Below are 19,838 nucleotides of genomic sequence, written 5' to 3'. Positions count from 1 at the left end.
CATTGCACTGACTAACCTTTTTAAACCAAGAGCACCATCTAGAGGAGTAAAAAAAAAAAAAGTATCGCAAGTGCTTCATGAAGCTTCATTTTCCCATCACTACTGAATAGTTCATAGGCTGACCAAGGAGTTAAGCCAAATTGGTCAATGAATGATTTACTGAAACTGCGCGTTTTCCTTCTAGATAAACCCATAATGGCTAAATCGAATTGATAAATTGTTGATTTGGGCCATTTCTTCCGTACCGTACTGAAGCCTGATTGACCCAGCCATTGTTCTTAAAAGTTCCCTAAAACCTGGTTCACACAGCAAGATTTTAAAACTGTCGGCAGTCTTCCAAAACCTTATGAGAAAAAAAAAAAATCACAGGTATAACAGTTTTGAACGTGCATCTGCCAAGTCAACACATCACACACTGAAATATGTCAAAAGTCCCAACAATTGTCATTTCATGTCCATGCAGATCTCTGCTGACTCACACGCTTCTATTTTCGGTGTAATCCTGCCGTTTGCACACTCGCACTCATCCTAAACACGTCGTGAATAATGGATTTCCTCTGATTTGTTTGTTTGTCGTCATAAGCGAAATAGCTACCTTGCATAACTAGGAGAAAAGCACGACGAAGCCCCCCCACCCCCCAGAGGTAAACACCGCTTCAAAAACACACGCACACACCTCGGTCCCTGAGCTAAACCATGCCAGGCTGTGTGCACAGTAGCCCTTGACCTTGCTGGGTGTCCTCATGGCCTGCTGGAAATTAAATTACAGATTAGTGGCTGCGGGCCCAAAGGCGACTATAGTTGCTCTGGTCGCCTCACGCTCTTATTCGGAGACTGGCGGTGTGGGATTAGTGGACGGGAAACGCAAGTCTTGATGCTTCCCACACTTTTTAGCAGATCACTACTTGCAACCACAACTGACTCTCTTAAATGGCAGCAGATAAACACCAGGAAGTTTGCATCAGTTTTCGGTATTTTTAGAACATTCAATGTAAAGTATACTATATTCTAATTACGACTCGTGAAGGACACATTTTCATTCAATTCAGCCTCTTACTGTACGTTCATTAATTATAGTTTCATCTGAAAGACAAACAGACGCTGAGGCTGTTCACACCTGATAGTAACAAACGTCTTCTCGAGTGTGAACACGACACACTTCTTAAATGAAAATGAGTTTTCAAGCCAAAAGCTGACAGTGAATGTTAATGTTTGAATATCGTCAGTGTGAGCTCACTTGGTTCGGGTCCCAGCGTACAAACATTGTGCACGTTGACTTGGGACCATATTGGCGTTGCAAACAGTTCTTTTTTTTTTTTTGGGACTAAAACTGACAAACTGAGCAAACTCAGCAGGCAAGTTGGAGCAAATAGAACAATGTGACGCCTCAGGCCGGGTCAAACTCGATGCTTGCACCTCCCTCAAGTAAACCCTCTCTTTTGGGGAGCAACTCATGATTTCAAGTTCATTCCGTGTGTGCTCTTTCTTCTATAATTCAAAAAATGGCACACACACTTCACTCTTCTATATTTACAACAGAATAATTGATACCGTCAGTACTAGGAAATGTCGACTGCTGTTTTTTTTTTTTTTCCCCTCCGCCGACTCGAATGGACAAATAAAACACCTGAGGTCGGCAAGCGGTTCCAAGCATTTTGGGCATGCGTGCTTCCAATGCGACGTGCTAATCGCTGACAGGAAGCCATTGCAATTAAATGAGGGAATAACGAGAAACAGCTCCGGGGACGCGAGTGAATACCAATGTGCAAATAGTTTATTCATGGCAACGGCGGATTCTCCATCACAGGCCATTAAAGTGCATGTAAATAAGTTTGGCTATGGCCACTTACATCGCGTGTAAACACCACAAAGGAAAAAAAAAGGGGGGGGAGGGGAGCAGCTCGCCGGAAGCGCCCCTTGCATCATTTTTACAATCTGCCCGGGTTTGTTCGCCACTTCAGGAGCGGCGTTTTAACGTTTTTTTTTTTTTTATTTCCCCCGAGGAGTCCTGATAGCGTAGTTAGTATGCAGAGGATGGAGCGGCGCATAAAGCAGCCAATGCAACTGTGGCGGGCGGAGTGATACTTTTTCGACTGAACTTGCTAATAAGCACGCTGTTTTATGACGCTCTGAAACAAGCGTTCGGGCTGTGAATTTTGCTTTGGAATTCACAGGAAGTTTCCTTATTGGAAAAGCCAAAGAAGCTCCCGGTTAGGTGCTGCTAAGGCTGTGATTTTATATTCTGAAGAATGAGCTGCTGTAGGCATCATGAATGTTTCGGGGGATGATATGTGTTAGTCCGCCCTAAATCTTAATTGTGGGAATGCTGAAAAGCCACGTATTCCCACGTATGTTATTCGGATTCTTTATTATACTTATTATATTGATGTGCAAAAACTCCCACATAATACATCCGATTTACACCGTTCAAATTTCAACATGCTACAAAAATGCACGCCTCTCCCGGTATGTATCGTCTGATTCCACATTACTTACAGTATTTGCACAATTTTACGTTAAATATCAACTTTTCCCCATTCATTTTCAATGGGACGGACATTGAAGTCCCACTTTCCACACCCACTCTCATACGTACTGATATCTCTGATACTGCTCCGTGGCGCAGTAAAGTGCATTTCCCAGTAACCAGGAGGTCACGGGTTCGAATCCCACATCTGACTGTACATTGCAAATATATCCATAGCCATTATATGATACACATGTAAACTGACTATCATATCAGGAAATGCATTATAATTTCACTTAAAGGAATGTTAACTTTCAGCATCAGATGACACTTTTCAAAAATAAATACGCCATTAGCCATGAATTTGAACAAGTCAAGTTAGGTCAGTGCTTAGAGCACTTGCCTGCCACCACGGAGAACCTGGGTTCAAACCCCGGTTCGATACCATTTGAGTTTAATATCAGGAAATGGATTATGATTTCTCTAAAATTATTAAATCCCACTTTAAACAGATTGCATTTCAAGTTTTGTTTTTATTCATTTGTCATTTAACTGCAATTATAAATGTGTAATTTTCACATAATTTTTTTTCAATTTACTTCATAAGTACATACATTCAAATCTTAGCATCCAGCTATGAGCATTCGGCTTTTCCACATTCCCACGCAATTTCTGCAGAATTTGCACTTTGTCTCGTCCTTACATGTCATCTATATTACGACGAGCTAATTTTCGTGACTTCCACTTTTCAAGTCTGACGCTCACAATGTACTTTTAATGGCTTATACAAATACAGAGGCAGTGGTGTGTGTGTGTTTTTTTTTTAAATCTCGTTACAGGCCTTTAATATGACCACCAAACCAAATCCATATCAACCTGCTAGTACGTAGACCAACAAGGACTTAACTGTGATCCTGAGTCGATGACTTGTGACATGAGAACAAGCCCTCATGTATATTTCAAGACCGAACTCACCGTTGTGGATCAATTTACACCTTTTATGCATTGCTGCATGTTTGTCTTTCAATGAAATAAAAGCCTTTTCTTGTCTTATGAAAACGTAATCCTCTGCATATCCGTGTCACGCCGTCGGGTCACATGGTTGCAAACCTACAGCATCTTTTTTTCTTCTTCTTTTTTCTAAACTAAGGATGCAGAGACAAAATGTTGTGCATGCCTACTACTCACATTACTTTGAAATATTATTAGGATCATTTGTTGTCACAACAAAGACGTACTTTTCTCGCGCTCTCTCCATGAAGACAAGACAAGGACAAAGTAGGTCGAGGGCGCCCTTTGAAATTGTTGACTGTGGTTTGCATCATGTCCATTTGTTTTGCTAGCCAGCGGACGCCATCAATCCCTTCATTTACACATCAGAAACACCAACATGACTCACTTTTCGAACCAAAACATCACAAGTGGGTCGACATGGGCCGCAATTTCTGCATTTTCAATTCAGTGTTTCGGCATCGTGCTACTTTGTAACTGACGTGTGAAAACATAACAATTTGTCTAAATTCCAGCCAGGTCCGGGACAAGAAGGAAATGTGAGTCGCTGAGCCACGGATAACCCAAACCCTAACCCTACCAAAAAACAAATACCTTAACTCTTTGACTGCCAAAAACGTTAAATATCGTTTAGTAAAATCCTATGGAGGAGTGCCAAAGACGTTAAAAGACGTTTTTTTTTTTTTTCAAAACAGAGGTGAAACTAACCATTTTCTATTGTTGATTACTGAAAAACGGAATAAGGTAGAAACAAACTTTTTTTTCTGATGAAAGATGAGAGTCCAATCTTTCATTTGGTAGTATGTGTGTTTCCATAGTCCAAACACATCATTTTCTGTGGACCTTGAAAGATCAGTCAAAAATGCTTAAATCGGCTGACACCCACGGCATCCCTTTTCAGAAAACGTCTGGCAGTCAAAGAGTTAATGGTCAACAGTTCCTTCACAAATGCTAACGATCAACATACTGTGAGTTGACCAATGACTGTATGAATAATGATTGGCGATATCAGTGAATTAGCGCATGGATTTTGCGCTGTCTGAAATTATTGACCTGTCGACCGGCCAGTGATTGAATTAACAATGAGTGTGAAACCAGCTAATGACAATTTTTAGTCTGTCAGTCTATACTTGATAGCAATTCATACTCAACCGGCTTTCCATAAGCATTCCAAGCTTTCATTTGATATATTTTTGACATCTTTCTCGAGGTTGACGTACTGGTAAGCTCTGTGTCATCATCAGTATGCAAATTTGGCATAATAGTAGGACGGCTACTAGTGAGGCAAAACGACACTATATGACAAAATTTTGTAGAGTAAAATTTACTCCAAAAAAAAAGACTATAGTCGGTCCCACTCTAGACAGAGTAAACTACACTTGGAATAGAGTAAAATACTTTAAAAAAACAACAACAACAAAAAATCTCTTACAAGTATAAAGTTCACTCTGTTTAGACTGGGACCGAATATAGTCTTTTTCAGAGTAAAATTTACTCTACAAAATGTATTGTCCCAAGTTCTATTAGTTAACATCAAGTATTTCACTAGGAGTACTGCACAGCTTTGCCTGACTAGTATCATGTAGTTGTCCTACGGAAATGTCAAAGTTGCCCTATTACTGTACGGGTAGGTAGGGAGTTCAAACCAAACATGGTGAAGCAGCATTTAGCTGTTATGCTGCAAACAAATGGAACAAGCCTTCAAAAAGTTAGCAAGACTGAATGTTTTTAAATCCAGGTTAAAAACTTTTTTCCCCCTAATGATTATGATTGAGCTTTTTCTAAGAGTTTACATAAATTTTATTCTTGCAATGTACAGTCTTTTATTTCTGTACTTATCTTTAAAAGTCATTTTGCTTTCTTTTTAAATGCTTTCCATCTTATAAATCACATTGAGTTACCTTGTGTATGAAATACGCTAGCAAGGATATTGAATAAATACACAAATATCTTTCTGAAGGTTGTGCAAGTAGGCCAACAGTGGCACTAAGTAGTGAAAGAAACTCATTCTTGTAGTAATTCTACTAGTTTGCTGAATTTATGAAGTCAAAGAGTATAAATGTGCTCACTACACTCTAAAAACAGTTAAATGGACCGATCCTCTACTTGGGTCAAGAAATTGGTCTTTTAGTGTAAAACAACTCATAAATATTGGTCAGATCCTTTACTTGGGTCAAAAAATTGGGTTATTTTGTATAAAACAACCCGGAAAATTGGGTCAAATTGACCCATAAAGGGGATCGGTCCATTCTTGATCCATAATTGGGTTACTTTTGACCCAACTGTTTTTAGAGTGTAAGAGTGTACTCGTATATAATAAACCCAAGCTGTTTATCAAGTATGTTCAGAAGGCTTTTTGCCGTCCGTAATGACGGACACGTCGACCGACCAGCAAGATAGCTAGCGTCGACTGCCCCGAGTTTGTAAAGTGCTGCGTGAGCCTAGAAAGTGATAAAGTGATGTTTTTGTGAGGGACACCAGGGAACGCGTAGCCCAAAGTGAAGTAAAGAATAGGCAGTCTTATTTTAGCAACATGTGCTTGGTCAGGCTCATTGAATGCTGCTGTCCCTAATTAAAGTGTTCTGCTCCACAGAGTAGCAGCAGGCTGCTCCTGAGCACGCACAAAAGCGTCTTATTCTCTCCATCCATCACATCTACTGTAATTACTTTTGTTTACAGTGCGCCAAACGGCAGCTGTCTGATTAGAACTTATTGGCCAGATAAGTCGTCGGTAATTTTCGGAGGCTCGGGGGCTTCTCTGCTGCTGCAGGATGCAGATGAATCATTTCCTGTGTGAAGTGCGGCGGCCATGTTGGGAGAACGCCGCCTGACAAATTGCCTTGGGGCTGTCAAACATCCCTCCACGCCCTTGTTGTGTTCGTCCGCTAGTCATTGTGACGAAAAAGTTAGCAAAATGTGTTTCCGTTAGCGCATTATTTCAGCATTTTATTGCTTTGGGGAAATTAAAAGGACAATAAACCTCACTACCTTATTAGACATACATCAACCCGGTGGAAAAAAAGGACAAAAATGTCTTTGTTGTTGTAGTACCTCGACTTTGTTGTAAACGTTATACATTAGCATCATGTTACACGCTCGTGTGAAGATGTCCATTACTGAGAGAGCTAATGGATGTGCAATATCTTATTGGCAAATCCATACTGTATTATCTACTTCCACATGCTTTTGCATCAGCAATATGCTTTGGATTGATTTTTAGAGCCGCTGGAGTAGCGCAGTCCACAGGAATGGACTTCTACTAATAGCTTGCAGATATCATACTAATAATCATGATTATAAGTGAGTGAGATACTGTCCAATGATGGCGTAGTTTATGACTACAGAGCTCCTGTGTGTGATTATTTATGAAAATTTGTGGGAAAATATTTGCATTATTCGCAGTGACCTTAATTTTAGCAGGCCTGTAGTTCTATAGATGTTGTTCTATGCTTCTTGGTGACCCTTTTTTAATTTATTTATTTTTATTTTTATTGTTTGCTGTGTTCTTGGGGTAAGTGAACAGATCTTGAGGTAATCAAGCTTGGGTGTGGCCAGTAAAAATGAACTCAGCTTTCCAAAACGTGATTAATCACAATTACCTTTTTCCACAAATGGCCAGGCAGCTTTTAACCCCAACAACCACCCCCACCCTCTTAACTCATTTGCTCCCAAAAACGTATAAATATGTTCTATTTTTAATGGTTTAAGTGTCCCAAAAGATGCATTTATACATGTTTTTTTTTTTTTATGCTAGAGCATACAGAAGGTTTTGATGCAGCCTCTGAACTGCAGAGAAGCGAGAATGGGTGAAGCAATGGTAGTAATTACAAAAATGGCCGTATAAGAGATCAACCAGGGCCATGTTGCAAACAAGTTAATTTACCCACAGTTCTAAACAGATTTGTGAATAATGATGAAACTTAGCTATAGTCTAATGCTAATTGCTGCAAAATGGACACAAATAAAAATATACTTTTACTTTTTCCTGATGAAAGAAGAGACACTAATCTTTATTTTAGTATAGGTTCCATGTTTTTATGGCAATAGAACACAATATTCTGTGGGCCTTGCAAAATCAGTCAAAATCCAGTAAAACAGCTGGGAGCGAAGTGGGTTGCTTCAGTGAAAATGGCTGGTAGTGAATGAGTTGATAAATGAAATCACCATTAAAGTGGAGAAATTATGGGGAAAAAATTACAAATATGAGAAGGGGACAAAAAAAATGTTCACGACACTATTTGTTACAAGACAGACATCGCCATGGTCTGCTGTGAAAAGATGAGCGTGATCCATGAGAAACATCCAATGAAAAAGTCCCAGACGATGTCAATATTTTTTTTTATGGGACGTGACGACAGAGAGAGTGCGCCTCATAAAGACAAGGTACTTACCAAACATTTTAGTGACTTTTCATAAAAGTGGGCAGTGAAAAAAAGTTTGGAAATTGTTGTTTTTTGCGACAGGGTAAAAATAGTGATGAGAGTGCTGTGCTGCTCAAAATCATAGCAAAGGATGAATTGCATGTGAAAAGAGAAGTCAAAAACAAATTCTACCAGAATTTCCGGACTATAAATCGATTCCTTTTTCACATGCTTTGAACCCCGTGGCTAATTTGTGGATTTTTTAATGTGCTAATAAGTGTTATGCCGCCAATACATCCTCAATTGTACGCATTCGAATTTAATCAGGAATCAATAGAAATATATTTACAGAAAAGGTAATATATACAAATACAATTCCATTTTTAACTTATTCACTCCCAGCCATTTTCACTGAAGCAACCCCCTTCGCTCCCGGCTGTTTTACTGGATTTTGACTGATTTTGCAAGGCCTACAGAATATTGTGTTCTATTGCTATAAAAACATGAACCTGCCAAAAGAAAGAATAGAGTCTCTTCTTTCATCAGGAAAAAAATATATTTATACGTTTCCGTTTTGCAGCAATTAGCATTATAATATAGCTAAGTTTCATCATTATTCACAAATCTGTTTAGAACTGTGGGTAAATCAGCTTGTTAGCAACATGGCCCTGGTTGATCTCTTATACTCTGCTGCCACCTGCTGGCCATTTTTTGTAATAACTACCATTGCTTTAAGCGACCTCTTCAGGTCAGAGGCTGCATCGAAGCTTTCTGTATGCTCTAACATTAAAAAAAAAAAACATTAAAAAAGGTATAAATACGGTTTTGGGACCATGGCAATATTTAAAATAGAACGTTTTTATACATTTTGGGGAGCAAATGATTTAAAAGGATAAGTATTTTTCCTCTTATCATTATTATTACATTTTCTTTGATTTCCCAAAGAAGAACATTCAATACCAATGATGCATGAACTTTTTATCAAGAATATCAAATATCATGGTCAAATGTTTATCTAATGTGAATGCACGCTCACACACGCACACTCAATCAATACCCAAATATAAACTATGTGATGATGACGCTAAAGAAAATGCTGCACGCAATCTTAATTGGTATTTGCATGGCTCGTTAGCATATTAGCGCCAGCTCCACAATGGTCGATGATTGATGAACACGTCCAAGCACATCAGCATCAAAGTAACAACATTTGACAAATTATAGACTACACACACACTTTCAAGGACAACTGCTCACTCCCTATGACCGCCACAACCGGAGGAATGAGCGCTCATGGGGAATCATTAAACCTTGACGTCATACTCCGCTCACATCCGATGGCCAAGTCAAAAAAAGCTTGGCAATCATCGCTTTGTTCATCTGCCTTGGATTTACGAGTAGGAGGGTGTAAAAATACAAACCCAGAATGGCTGGACCAAGGTCCATGGGTTCTGTTATGATAGACACGTCCCATGCTATTTCATGTCAACTAGTGAAAACTGGTGGGCTAATTATTTATAACTTTCCCGGCGGGGGCTCTACTGAGGGAGTTTGGGAGTTGTTTTGGTCACCCCTAAAGTACATACATTTTCAGCAGCAACTTGCAAACCGTTACAGCAACTTGCGAAATTTGGTGAGTTTTCGGACGTGCTGAGGCTCCCAAAAATGTAAATCATTCTTGAGAAATCAAACTTGTCATTTTAGAAAAGGTAAGGTATTTTAATTTAAACAATTATCTGTAAATTGAAATTTAGGATCTGTGTGCAGTTTGTCCCTTTTTTACTCGCGACTGCCACCTCTGGCCCAAAGCGTAACTGCAGCATCTGTCAGGCTCGTTCATGGTGCGCGTGCGACTACAAGCAACAGCCACAGTTGACAAACGAAGACATGACTTCAAATGAGGTAAGAAAAACTCCGCCCCTCCCCTCCCCAAAGAAACTGTGGAGTTTGCAAGGGCCGCACACTCTACTATAAAAGGAAGATAAAAGCTGATAAGTGCAGTCAGAGTAAAACAGTCAGGGCTCTTCGTACTCAATGGTGGAGCATGCATGATGTAGAAAAAGCTTTAATATTACCTTTTTAAATGGCACAATGCACCTTTAAGAGAAAATGTGTAATTTCCTGAATATCTATTTTGTTAACTGGGATAAAGTCTGGTCTCCATCAAATCTATTTTAGTTAACGAAAACAAAAAGCGATTTCGTTAACAAAATAAAACAAAAACAAAAATGTTTTTAAAAAAACGAAAACTAACTGAAACTCCATTTTATGTTTACAAAACTAACTATATAGTGAAAATGTCCTTTGTTTAAGTCTATGGTCATTAATTTAATACATGAGCCTTTGGGGGGCTACAAGGGGTCGAGATTCCCCCATAGGAATGAATGGCGGGCTCCCAGGGGTCGAAATCCCCCATTGAAATGAATGGCGGGCTCCCAAGGGGTAAAAATCCCCCATTGAAAGACCTTCGAAAGAAAGAGCTGTCAGGATGGCCGAGCGGTTTAATGGTTTTAAATGTGTTTTTAAGTTGTTGTTCTTTTTCAATATTAACCGGAATAATGACGTTTTAAAGTGTGACAAATTTGCCTGCTCAACTTTTGGCTCCAATGGCTCGGCTCGCCTACTTATTCATTTAACTCTATGCATTTAACTAAATGCAACGCTAGTTTAGAAATATGTTACTTTTTTTCATTTTACAATGGTGTTTATTAAATATTGCGCACAAGTAATACACAATTAAAAAAAAAAAAAAAAACTAAAACAAACTAAAACTAAGCATTAAAAAAAAAAAAACTAATAAAAACGAACATAACCGCCCTGAACACTAATTAAAACTAATTAAATTTAAAAAACTAAAATTCCCAAACTATAATAATCCCGGTCTCCATATGGCAAGCCATTTCGATTTTAAAGTGAAAGTTGTGTGCCTTTAAAAGCAGATACCCTCGCAGGAGGTTGCAGCGATCGATACTCTGCACGCGGCCGTCATTAGCGAGCCCTATTTCCTCTCTCCTTCCCCCGAGCGAGTCCACAGTGCCACATTCGGGCGTGATGTACGCCGCCGCCCGCTAACGATGCCGTGGACTTAATGAGCCGGCGTCTCCATGCGTGACAAACGTCTGAGGACGTCGGCTTGGGTGGATTGGGAGGTCGGAGGCCCCACAGCCAGCCGTCATATGCAAAAGGCCGATGACAAGCTCCCAGACGTTGCACTCGGGCCAATTTCCGCCTCTCGTTTCGCTCGAAATTTATTCGGTTCTGGACCGAGAGTCGTACAGTATTATTAGCAAAAGGGAAAAAAAGAGAGAAAAAATAATTTGGTAAGTTTTAATGGAGTGACTTACACAAACAAGTTGTTATGACAAGAGTGCCCTGAAGTGACTTTGGATGCATTAGCACGCTATTGCTCATTAGCGTCCTCGCCGCGTTGTTACAATGAGGCTCACTAAAAAAAATTTTTTTAAATGTGTCAACAGCAAGTTTCTGCTGGAGTCATAAATAGAAAAAAATGGGTGACAAATGCATGCGGCCTCCATATGTAAAGGTCCTTGTGAGCAAGCCATTATGGAAATGCGCATCCCCGAGAACCGGTGTTGACAAATATCACCTTTAAAGGTTGCATACATTTATAAATAATGCATAGCCTACTATGTTTGTTTGTATTTTTGTTTTTTTTGTTTTACAGACATCATACTGTGTTCAGTGTAGTCCAGTTTTATTGTCAGCATATAATGCGGATTTTTTTTTTTATTCTTTTGAGGAAAAAGTTATATTTAGAAAATAGAACTTGACAAACACATTACAAGAATGGTTGCAATATTAAAATAATATTTTTTTTATTATTCTTATTATTAAAAAAAATAAGAATCATTACTTTAGGAGACAAATAATGTATAATATGAGAGCAAAGTTGTAATGAGGAAAAAAACACTTGGGATTAAAATTGTAAAATTATGAGGGAGAAATGCAAATTTTTTGAAAATTAAAGTTATATATTACAAGAAAAAAATAGTATTTTGGAGCAATAAAATCTTAATTTTAAGAGTAGTGCTGTCAAAGTTAAAGCGTTAACTCACTGATTAATCACAAAAAAATGATTGCAATAATCATGTACTGTATTAACGCTTAATGATTGATTAATCACACTATTAATTTTGACCACAGATGATTCTTTAGCTTGACAGCGGATGGTTATGTTAAAGATAGCACAGGTTGTGTTTGAGCAATAAACATAACTCATGCATTAAATGTTAATAAATGTTTGCTTATGACATTCAGAATATTTGTTCATGTCAAACTATTGGGGTCATTTTTTATTATTATCATGCAAGTAATTAACTGATTAGAAAAAGAGGATGAGCGTGTGCAGTGGATCAAAAGATGTTGAAGACATCTGCGGAAAGAATTAACACATAACAGGTGCTCTTCAAATTTCGACGGCAACATTTTTTGATAAAAAGCCTTTTTAATTAAGCGATTAATCGCGATTAATCAAAATTCTAAAATGTGATTAAAAAAATAATCGTTTGACAGCTCTATTTAGGAGTAAAAAATACTTGAGCATAGGGTAATATTAGGACGGAGACACAATTTTATTTATAATATTACAAAGAAACTGTACAAGAAAATCTTAATTTGTGAAAATTAAAATGAAATATTCTCACATAAAAATAATACAAGGGGAAAATGCAGTTTGAGTAAATGTGTAATACATTAAGAGAACTGTAATAAAGTCTACAATATAATAGAATTGGAGTAGTCATTGTAGTAGTCATTGTAAACAATGCATCATTAAAGAAAAAATAATGTCATAATGTTACAACAAAAAGTGCAGACTTTTCCAAAAACAAAGGTGGATACAAGAAAAATGTGCAATTGTAGTTTTACACAACCTTGCGTATGACATGAAACCACTTGATTTGCTAACATTTGTCAGCATGAATTATCAGGATGCTATTGTGTTCATGGAACATGTCATGGTAGCTCCCTCCTCCCCAAAAAGTTCATCCTGAACCACTTGGATTTCATTCCAAGGAATATTGATGATATATTTCAGTGCTAAGTGCACCTGTTGTGTGTGCTGTTGCTGTAGATGCTGTCTGCGCGAGTGTGGGTGTACGAGCATGTGTGCTCTCTGCAGGCGAGCCGGCGACAAACGCGGGTGTTCCAGTGACGTGGCAAATGAGCCAAGGCTGAGAATTTCCAACGGAATATTGGCTGGAGGGGGAGCCGTTTGGAAAGTAATTACATCAAAGGCTGTGTTGGGAGTATTTCACACACACACAACACACATCAAAACAGTGCGTATGATAAGCAAAGCCCCCACAAGGCTGTAATTAGCCTTATAGCCAGTCGCAGCATTGCTCGCACATGTTGAATAGTTTTAAAAAGCCGTCAACGTATGGAGGATTTGTGCAAAGGAACTGTGTGCCGTATATAACAATGACAACTACGCCAATATTCCATTCCTGCCACCAATTCTTATTTTGCGTGAACAAACGATAATCTGAGCCGGAATTAGCCGGAGCAGCTAACAGGAGCAGCTAACAGGAGCAGCTAACAAGAGCAGCTAACAAGAGCAGCTAACAAGAGCGGCTAACAAGAGCGGCTAGCGGGAGTTAGTCAGAGACATAGGATGGAGTGGCTAACAAGAGCAAAGCAAAAAGTGGCAAGAGACGGGCCCGAATCACGGGAGTTATGGACGACCACCTGCAGGCCCCAAGTGTGGAAGGCAATGCGGTAAACCCATTGGGTCCGACACTACAGACATGCCATATAATTAGAGATGACTAAATCTACAATTATATTAAAAAATTATGTTCATGCGATATACATTTTTTTTTGCATACCATTGACATAAACAGTCGTTTTTTTTAAATGAATAAATTATTAGTTCACCACTAGATGGCGCTAAGGATCACTGAGTGTCCCTTTAAGTGGCCTGCAAAATGAATGGATGGATGGATGAGTAAAGTTAAGATGTAGACTAGAACTACCATGTATGTCTCTGTAAATTTGAGGCAAGCAGGAAATCATCCAAAAACCAGGCCATCCCATTTTCCAAATGCTTGAACAGGATTTCATACCACGCAGACTGGATCCTACAACCTTTTCCTGTACGCATGTTGACCTTACAAAGTCACTGTCTGGTCACGCATTAGGCTGTGGTCTTGGTTGGACAGCTTTAAATAGCTACAGTAAAAATGAAATGTGGATCCTGGTGTGCTTCAATATGCTTCTTTCTAAGTGGGTGGGATGCTGAAATCTTCCACAAGTTGTTGGAACAGATTGCTCCCAGCAAACAGTTGCTACTTAAGAGATTGTGCACATTTTTTGTTTCCTGTTTAGCCTCAAAATATTCCAATCATGTTTTATTGAACAAGAGATAAGAGTTGTTGGCAGTTTGCACGCCTACCTAACTACCGCACTGTCAAACAGTCAAGACAGATGTGCGTAGTCAGATTCTGATTGACAGCTGGGATAGGCTGAAATGAATTAATTAATGTCCTATTCAATATTTTTAAAGAGTCAATTTTAAGTAACTCTTTATAATAACAATTGTTAGTTAATCTTCTGTAATGCATTAGTTAAAGATGAAGTCATGAGAACTCAAACTAATAATTTGTAAATATTAAAAGATTAGAAATAAATAATTTACAAATCGTTAGCTAATAACTTGTCATGATGAGCTACTATAGGAACTCATGATGAACTATTAATTTGCAACTATTGAAGAATTATGAATAATTTGCAAATATTAATTAATGATTAACTCCATCCATCCATTTTCTTAACCGCTTGTTCTAATGAGGGTCGCGGGGGTGCTGGAGCCAATCCCAGCTGGCTTCGGGCAGTAGGGAGGGTACCTGAACTGGTTGCCAGCCAATCGCAGGGCACACAGAGACGAACAACCATCCACACTCACAATCACACCCATGGACAATTTGGAGTGTTCAATTAACCTGCCATGCATGTCTTTGGAATGTGGGAGGAAACCGGAGTACCCGGAGAAAAGCCACGCAAGCACGGGGAGAGCATGCAAACTCCACCCAGGAAGGCCGAAGCCTGGACTCGATCTGACGTCCTCTGTACTGGGAGGCGGACGTGCTAAGATGAAGTCATGATGAGCAAATACTAACTCATATTGAAGTGCAGTAATCTGTAACTATTGAAGAATTGTGAACTAATAATTTGCAAACGTTCACTAATGATTACCTCATAATTCTGAATTTTTATATTTCTTAAGTAAGAAATTTAGATAGTGTCTTATAAAAATGTAAGGCACACTTGGCTGTTTCCTTCCATTTTATATCACCACTTATCCTCAATTAGTCTCGCAGGTAACTTTGGGTGAGAGGTAAGGTACACTGTGATCGTAGGGCAAGTGTAGACAAACAATTGCATGCACATTCACAAGCTAGGACAGTGAAGACCCAGACAGGAAAGCTGGAGACCAGATTCAAAACCCCAACCTCCAAACTGTGAGGCGAATGTGCTAACAACATGACCACTGGGCCTGGGTGTTTTGTGAATACAAAATCCAAAACAAAACAAAAAAGTCAGAAGGTGACAACGCTGTGATGTAAAGTGGAGGTACAGTACTATTAGAGGCTGTAACCCTCCTTCGGGGGAACTATTGATTTTCCCTTTAATATGAAATGTGGAGCTACGCCTCCCTGTGTGGTCCAAGGATAATGGCTTGATGGAGTGTGTGTATTATTTGCTCAGGTTCCTCTTGAAGATCGGCGCTAAATCTCAGCGTAGAACTCTGCGTGCAAGCCCCGTCCAGAATACATAATCCCTTCCATGGTTGAGAGTCTTATATTACATGCTCGGGTGAATGTTGGATTTTTATGGTCACTCGGTGCATGGTGCTCTCTCTTGTGCAGATGGCTTGGAGGGATAAAGTCTGCTCCAGTGTCAGGAGAGGGGTGCACAGTTATTCCAAGTGATAAATACTGCTCTCATGCTGTGATTATGCTGGCCCGTTGCGGGATGGAGTCATACGGCCCTCGAGCAAACACGTGTGACGGGCCAAACACACCAACAGAAGCCCATCTCGTAATATTTTAGTTGTCCTCATTTGGGTCGTGGGAGAACTGGAGCCTATCCTAGCTGCCTTTCGAGACCCTGGTTTGGTCGCCAGTCATTCGCAGAGCACATATAGACAAACAAGTCCCCGTGTTCCTCGGTGGGGATGGCAGACCCTTCCTGGTCCCTGGGCGTAGGCTTGTGTCCTCTCGACCGGATCGGGACAGGTCGGGCGACCTGGCTCACCTTTTGGATAGGGTAAGGTCAAGTCTGCATGTTCTCATTGTCATTGTGCTGACACGGCAACTATGGACACTCGATGGCTTGCATGTTTACATGCCCCTTAGCCTTTATGATTACGTCAACTCACCACACTGTCCTCTCTTTTGCACTCCAAAGTCCCTGGAGGTGTTTCGCCACTGCATAGCCGCTCCCACTCTAGCACTACCGCTGTCCTAACCTGCCCTAGTGCCCTATCCTTGCCCATCCTGTCATAACAGTTACTTGTGGTGTTCTTTCCTCACAAAGGGTTCTTCACCAAAAAAACTCCTTTGTAGCGTTGTGGTCATTTCTTACATTTGTGTTCTATGTGTCTGTCCCCTCACAAACCTCTGCAAATACTACAATACAAAGTCCCCTTTCCCGGCAGGAAGTCGCAGTACCTGGAGAACATACCAACTCCTTGAGCCTGAGCCAAAAAAATCGAACCCAGAACCAGTCAACTAACAGACAAGACGTTTCAACGACTATCTTTAAAAAGCACATAGCATCCGAAACGAGCATGAATGAGTGCAAGTGGTTGTTTAGAATAAGTGTGCCAGTTTGTACAGATAAGTTTTGATTTAGGTTTTGAATGAGGGAGTCAGTCCGCATTATATGTGGGGTGTGAGAGTTCCAGAGTCTGGATGCCAAGCAGCTGAAAACGTCAGGCGCCCAAGGTGCTGAGGCGAAAAGAAGGTTTGGCGTGGGGACCAGCAAAGGTTGAGCGGACGGCTCCGGAGGGAGTGTTTTCCTGCAAGAAGTTGCAGAGATAAATGGGGGCTGATTTATGGAGAGCTTTGTAGGGTGAGGAAGAGGTTTTTGTCAAGGATGCTGTCATTTGTATAAGGCTACTTTTAACAAATCTACTACCATTATAATCTAAGGTTGTTTGTCTATATGTGCCCTACAATTGACTGAGGATGATTCCAGGGCATACCCTAGTAATGGCCATGACAGTTTTTTTAAGTGAACTGAATCAGTTGATTAAAAAGAACCGTTCAAAAGATTTGTTGACTAAATTGAAGATTGACGACATGCATGTGGTTGAGCTCAAATGAACTAACAGAACAAATCACTTCAGCAAGTGATCCGTTCACTCACTTTCATTGAAAAGATTTGTTCTTTTTGAACGAAAGGTTCGTGAATGACAACACTGGTGTACCCAGCCTACTGCCCAAAGTCAGCGGGGATAGGCTCCATTTACCTGCAAACTGAATGTGGCCACATTTTGACAATTATTTCCTGGTGACATGTCTACATCTCATAGAAACCAATCAGACTGCTCAGAGCCACAAACATATCTTGTCTTTATAGTGGATGTTATTCCTCAAGGGTAGTGGGGGTGGGGATGTAAGGAATCTTATCTAGCATGTATGTCCGCAGGGGATTTTGCCTAATGCAGTCTTTGTGTTCACAGCCATCATAATGAATGATTTGGTTTTTTTGCTTTTGTTTTTTTAAGTCAAAAAGTCTTTCTGCTGCTTTCTTTCACTTGGGTTTTGCTATCAGTTTGCCATTAATTAATGGAATGTTTGATGTTACCTTTTTTTTTTTAAATATAATTCATTTGCCCAGTTCCCTTGAAGGCGGGAAAAGCAATGCTTAGAGATGCATAAAGTGACGTCAAGTTTAATGTAATCTCTGCTGTACGAATGCTTGTGCTATTCTCATGTGAATTCCCTATATTTTGGCCTCCATTTACGAACTGAACTAATGACTATCAAATCATTATTAACTCACATAACATATAAATTGTTCTTTTTGTATTACCGTACATGAGTCATGCATTTTAGGTTTTGCATCAATATGATACTTTCTTTACGATACTCCGTGAAAGAAGCAAGACACTTACTGGTGCATCAAGGCTGACCGTACCATTTTTCATTATGAAGCAAATAGTCCTATTGTGTGTTAAACAGTAAATAAGATTCCCTAATTAAAGTAAAGAAAAATTGTGACGCACACTATCAGCCTGTTTCTCAGTGAGGAGGCTACAGTACTTACAGGTTCACAGAGAATTACCTAACATGTTGTGACTGCAATATTTACCAGAGGCAGGGAAACGGCCTTACCATGCCTGAAAAGGCAAAAAAAAAATTCTCACTTAAGTTTTCCCTGTATGTCAAATTTGTGTATGTACATTTCTTAGTAGGCAGACTACTTACTGTCTCAACATCAAAACCTAAGGAATAGAGCAAAGGGACTCTCCCATTTGCATTAAAGGCGTCGGGGGAACATTTCCAGTGTGATTTCCCAAAAGAAAAATCTGCGTACACGTTCATTTCTCTGTTAATGTCAATGCGTTAATTAGTGGGGTACTTCCTGGTACAGTGCGGATGAAGGAATCATAAATGAGGTAAAAATTGGGGGGACTATTGTGAATGGAATGGAAAAGAAAAAAATGCGTCGTTTGGTTGCATACCAAAGTGAAAACAACAGCAGCATGAATCTCATATTTGTTTGTCCATCCGTTGTTAGTAAGCAGGCTATGTCTGTTCATGGACAATTACCTTTTTAAAAAAATACTATTATTCTGTATTCTATCACATCTGAAAGTGCAAAGAGAGAAAAATTCCCGCAACAACAATGAAAAAAATAAGTACGCTACATTCATTACGTTCATACGTCCATCTATTCGTTTGTTAGCAGGCTACTTTCTGGTTCATAGAGATCATATAAAACAGGATAGTCAGATGTGGCTTAGATGTGGTAAGTCACTTTTTGTTCGTGTATATAACGTGTTTAAAGTGTTTTGATCACATTGTTCTTCCATAATCCAAACGGTCATGAAAACAATTATCATTGGAATCTCATCCATCTTGATATCTATCATTGTTACTGTGCGGCAATTATCATTCCGTCATCCCTGTTAAGAAATGTGTTACTCTGAAAGAACCAAGTGCTTTCCGTACAACCACACGTCCCTACGACCACTTCACCAGACTAAAAAGCCTTCAAGACGAGCGGCCGACCTGTGACCTTTCATTTCAAGCTCAAGCAGAAAAGTTCAGCTCAGGGCTGGATTCTTATTTACTGTATAGCGTGGCTTTCATCTCAAATAGAAAGGCCTGAGATGGGTCGCATGCGACTAACAATTCATAATATATTATAAATATTTGATATATTAGGATTCCCTTGAAGAAGGCGCGAGCGGCAGTTGAAAGCATTTTGGGAGTGTGGACTGCAATCTACCTTCTCCAAGACTCAAGAAGGAATTCTAATGACGGTTGGTTATTTTACGAGATATTTTACCCTGCTGAGCAAGAGATGGATGAACATCGTGATGAATGACCCTTGAAGCCAGAATTTAGGCCAAAATAGTCAGACCCCATATGAGAATTACAGTAGTTTCAACTAAAATGGCTCTAAAGGCCCTTTTACACTGCCAATAAAAGCCAATAGGGGGGGGGGGGGGGGGGGCAAAGTCAACCCGGCAGTTTTACGGCATCCAAGGTAGTATGAGAGACATAACAGAGGCGCACCACTTGTGTGGAAGGCAATTCCCAAATGCCAAGTTGTAATGTCCGACACTCACTTCTCCTTCTCAGACAACTATTTTATACATCACTCCAGAAACTGATGTCATCTTATCATTGGATTGTGGGACTCAGTGTCACTTGTGGAATATATAGTAAATAATACAGATCAGTGGCCTTAGCTGACTATTGCTATGACAGCGCTAACGGCCGACCAAGCAGACACACCAG

At 39.7% G+C, this 19,838-nt stretch overlaps 1 long non-coding RNA gene across 4 annotated transcripts in view; it reads right to left on the bottom strand.

Moving 5' to 3' along the window:
- LOC144050849 (uncharacterized) overlaps positions 1-19,838 on the bottom strand; it is an 82,561-nt gene that overhangs the window by 46,846 nt on the left and 15,877 nt on the right. Inside the window, exon 5 of one of the 4 annotated variants that reach the window (XR_013293951.1) lies at positions 12,422-16,882. The exons of the other annotated variants lie outside the window; for them this stretch is intronic. This is a non-coding gene — a long non-coding RNA (uncharacterized LOC144050849). Of the gene's footprint in view, positions 1-12,421; positions 16,883-19,838 lie in introns of those variants that run through there. 4 annotated transcript variants of the gene reach the window in all.

Source organism: Vanacampus margaritifer, chromosome 4 (assembly GCF_051991255.1).
Source record: "Vanacampus margaritifer isolate UIUO_Vmar chromosome 4, RoL_Vmar_1.0, whole genome shotgun sequence".
NCBI lineage: Eukaryota > Metazoa > Chordata > Actinopteri > Syngnathiformes > Syngnathidae > Vanacampus > Vanacampus margaritifer.
Note: the sequence above shows the minus strand (reverse complement) of the source record. Positions and strands in the feature narration are given on the sequence as shown.